Here is a 4729-nt window from a genome sequence, read left to right as displayed (position 1 = left end):
ACTGAGCTTAAAATGTATAACTATAAAATGGTATGACCTTTTAGAGTCGTGGGCTCATTGAAAGCTCTGACATTTGTAACACAGCATCTGTTACAAGCCATTCATTCTTCTTTTCCTTACTACTGCACGCACAAATAACTGTATTATCTTGCTCAGCAAATCTGATTTGGCCCAAAGGAGAGTGAGTTAAAGTGATAGCAATCCATTCTGCAAAATAATTTCTAAAGGAAAAAATCTGATTTGACCAGTGAAATCCTTGTAAGAAAGAAAAAAACTAAAAATAGAACTAGACACGTCAAAATTGCTAGTCTTTCTTCCTTGGCCTTCCACAATTGTCCTCTACAAAATTATGAGAGCGTCTGAGTCCTACCCAAACATCTCTTAAGAAAAAAGCAGAGCCTCTTCCACCCGGTCACACTGAGCTAGTACCTGCGCCTGGAACCGGGCCACAACGTTAGGTGCGTCCGCCGCCAGCCGCCGCCTCTGGACCATGGACCCCCACAAAGCGAGCCAGCTTCGGGCCTTCGTGAAAATGTGTAAGCGGGATCCGAGCGTTCTGCACACCGAGGAAATGCGCTTCCTACGGGAGTGGGTGGAGAGCATGGGGGGGGGGGGCGGTAAAATACCACCTGCTACTCATAAAACTAAATCAGAAGACGATATCAAGGAAGAAAAAACAGATAGTAAGAAGAGGGAGGAAAACATAAAGATAGACGAACAATCAAGTGAGGGAAGTGATCTAGAAATTGACAATGAAGGTGTGATTGAACCAGATACTGATGCCCCTCAAGAAATGGGAGATGGAAATGTAGAGATAACCGAGGAAATGATGGATCAGGCAAATGATTAAAAAAAAAAAAAAAGTGGCTGCCATTGATGCCCTAAATGATGGTGAACTACAAAAAGCCATTGACTTGTTCATGGATGCCATCAAGCTGAATCCTCGCTTGGCCATTCTGTATGCCAAGAGAGCCAGTGTCTTCATCAAATTACAGAAGCTAAATGCTGCCATCCGAGGCTGTGACAGAGCTATTGAAATAAATCCTGAATCAGTTCAGCCTTACAAGTGGCGAGGGAAAGCACACTGACTTCTGGGCCATAGGGAAGAAGCAGCACATGATCTTGACTTTGCTTGTAAACTGGATTATGATGAAGATGCTAGTGCAATGTTGAAAGAAGTTCAACCGAGGGCCCAGAAAATTGCTGAACATCGGAGAAAGTATAAGCGAAAACATGAAGAGCGAGAGATCAAGAAAGAATAGAAAGGGTTGAGAAGGCTCGGGAAGAACATGAGAGAGCCCAGAGGGAGGAAGGAGCCAGAGACAATCAGGAGCTCAGTATGGCTCTTTTCCAGGTGGCTTTCCTGGGGGAATGCCTGGTAATTTTCCCGGAGGCATGCCTGGAATGGCGGGGGGAATGCCTGGAATGGCAGGAATGCCTGGGTTCAATGAAATTCTTAGTGACCCAGAGGTTCTCACAGCCATGCAGGATCCAGAAGTTATGGTGGCCTTCCAGGATGTGGCCCAGAACCCAGCAAATATGTCAAAATATCAGAGTAACCCAAAGGTTATGAATCTCATCAGTAAATTGTCAGCCAAATTTGGAGGTCAGGCATAATGCCCTTCTGACAAATAAAGCCCTTGCTGAAGGAAAAGCAACTTCGATCACCTATTGGAAGTCACAATAATACAAACCATTGTACCTCTGACCTCATGGAGAAAGCTGGGGTGCTGTGAAGATAATCCCTACCCCTCTGCCCCACATGCAACTGAGACATTTTACAGTGGTTTGCTCTTAGGGTTTTCATTCAGATGATGTTTTCCTATTAGAAATTATAAACTTTAAACACTTTTTAAACCTTAAAAATATTTAAAAACATATTACAAGGGTGTGTTAATCCCTTAAAGAAAGGAGAGAGAAAGGCAGAGATGATGGTGACTCTAAAAGATTTCACACAAAACGATCAATTTATTCTACCAAATATTGTCCCCAAGATCATAAAAGAAACTTGTGTATCTGCATGCCAACAGTATGACTATGAAAACATTTGAGTGAGATAAGAGTAGAAAATTTTTGGATTGAAAGGAAGACTCTCAAGCATTGACAAGTGAGAACATACACCTACATTACCCCAGGATGCGTTTATGCTGATGGATATAGCACATCTTTGATAATCATTTATAAAGATTTGTTTTTAAATTATGCAACATAAGAGGTTACTGTATTAGTTTCCTGAGACTCCTATAATGAAATACCACAAATTGAGTGGCTTAAACAACAGAAATTTGTGGTCTCAAAGTCTGGTGGCTGGAAGTTCAGTTCAAGATATCAATAGGGTTGTTGCCACCTGAAGCCTGTAAGGAAGAATGTGTTTCATGCCTGTCTCATAGCTTCTGGTGATTTCCTGGCAATCTTTGGTGTCCGTTGGCTTGTACCACATCACTCCAATGTCTGCCTTAATGTTCACATGATGTCACTGTGTGCATGTCTATCTGTATGTCTAAATTTTCCCTTTTCATAAGGATACCAGTCATATTGGATTAAAACCTACCATAACAACATCGTTCTAACTTAATTACCTCTGTAAATACACTATCTCCACATAAGGTCACAGTCAGAGGTACTTGGGGCTAGGACTCCAATGTAGCTTTTTTGGGAATGACACAATTCAACCCATAAAAGTACCTTAAGGCAAGTAATAAATACACCTTTATTAGCATAATCATACAATGACTCTGACAGTGAGAAACAGTAGCAATCAATAACTACTCATTAGTTTACTAATTCCAAAAGACCATTTTCTATAATCTGAACTTTTCCCTGCTTTCAGTGTATCCATAAATGAGGCACTAACATAAACATCCTATTTCTCCCTAGCCTCAAATACAGGTATCCTGCTTCTAATAAGTCTGGAAGAAAGATCCTACTCTTCCTTGGCCTTCTATTTACATATACACATGCATGCATACATACACACACATGCACAAGAATACTTGGTAGCCTATTGTCTGAACACAAATAATCTCTTTTTAAGAAAAAAATTTTAAGTATACAAAAAATATGATGTTTGTGCTGCGTAGGGAAATAGTTGACTGGTCTTCCCCTAAAATAAACTGATACAGCAAAAGTGCAGGTCAGGATAAACTAAACATGAAAATAAATAAATTTCAAAACATGTCATTTCATAGTACAATAGAATAAGAGATCATTATTTATAGATAATAAATCCTATATCCTAAGCAATTATTTTGCTTTATAATGTTACTTCTAAAAATATGGTGAACTGTAAAGCTACTGGCTCTTCTTCTTTCACAGAGACACTGAGTTAACAATACATGTACCAAAGAACTCTAGAGACCAGGAGAAAAGATAAAGCACCCAGGCCATTGTAAAACCAAGAAGAGATTCCAGTGAAAGGAGCAGGAAAACCTGTACCATCTGGCACACCATTCCCTCACCCTATGTAGCATAGAGCATTTAGGAGGAAACTCCATGCCAGAGCTCCTTCCTCAGCATAGAAATAAGAAGTAGACTATACATCCAAAATTCTGTCTTGTATAAAGGCTTCTGTTTTGGTGTCTGTCTTAGCTAACTATGAGTGCTGAAAGGAGAAGGCCAGAGTTCAGAAGCTGCTGAAAATATTCAAGCTACAGTTCCACGGGAATATGCCAGGGAGAGGAAGAGATCAGAAAAAGTTTCAAACATCCTAAAACATCTAACCAGGATGATTGGCAAAGGCCTTCCCCTGCACAAAGCCAGAGTATAAAGACTGAGAGAGGTGGCTGTTTTTTCAAATGCCCAAATCTAGTAAGAAATTACAAGGCCTACAAAGAAACAGAAAATCATAGCCCAATCAAAGGTACAAAATAATATGCCAGAAACCAATCCTAAAGAAATGCAGATCAAGAGTTGCCTGACAGAATTTTAAATATCAAAAAAGATGTTCAATCAACTAAAAAAGAACACATACAACTAAAAAAAAATCAAGAAAATAATGCATGAACAAAATAAGAATATAAACAAAGAAACAAACTATTAAAAAAAGAACCAAACACAAATTCTAGAGCTGAAAAATACAATAAGTGAACTGAAAATTTCATTAGAGGACTTCAACAGCATACTTGATCAGGTGAAAGAATCAGAGACAACAAAGAAACCATTTCAAATCAATTCCAAGAAACAAAAAGAATAAAGAATGAAAACAAAAGTGAAGAGAGCCTTAAAAAAAGGAGGAGGTGGGGGAAGAGAGCCTTACAAACTTATAGAACACTAACAGGCAGATAAATATACATATTATGGAAATCTCTGAAAGAGAAAAAAGAAAGAAAGAGAAATAGTGTATGTGAAAAAATAATGACCCAAATTTTCCCAATTCTGAGGAAAGAAGTGGACATACAAATTTTTAAATCCCAAAAAACTGTAACTAGAATAAATACAAAAAGAAGCACACAAAGACATATTATAATCAAATTGTCTAAAATAAAAGACAAAGAAAGAATCTTGTAAGATGCAAGAAAAAATCAATTCATCATATGCAGGAGAGTTTCCATAAGATTACCATCAGATTCCTCAGTAGAATATAAGCAGGATAGAAGGCAGGAGAATGATATTCAAAGTGCTGGAAGAAAAAAAGCTGTCAATCAAAATATTATATCCTGCAAAACTGTCCTTTAAAAAGGAAGGTGGATTAACTAAATTTATTGTGGTAATCATTTCCCAATATATACAA

General features: G+C 38.3%; 1 pseudogene; it reads left to right on the top strand.

The window, feature by feature from the left end:
- Window positions 1-490: 490 nt before the first annotated feature.
- On the top strand, window positions 491-1617 carry LOC122222489 (annotated as a pseudogene).
- Window positions 1618-4729: the final 3112 nt, after the last annotated feature.

Source organism: Panthera leo, chromosome B3 (genome assembly GCF_018350215.1).
Source record: "Panthera leo isolate Ple1 chromosome B3, P.leo_Ple1_pat1.1, whole genome shotgun sequence".
NCBI lineage: Eukaryota > Metazoa > Chordata > Mammalia > Carnivora > Felidae > Panthera > Panthera leo.
This window is presented reverse-complemented; position numbering and strand designations above follow the sequence as displayed.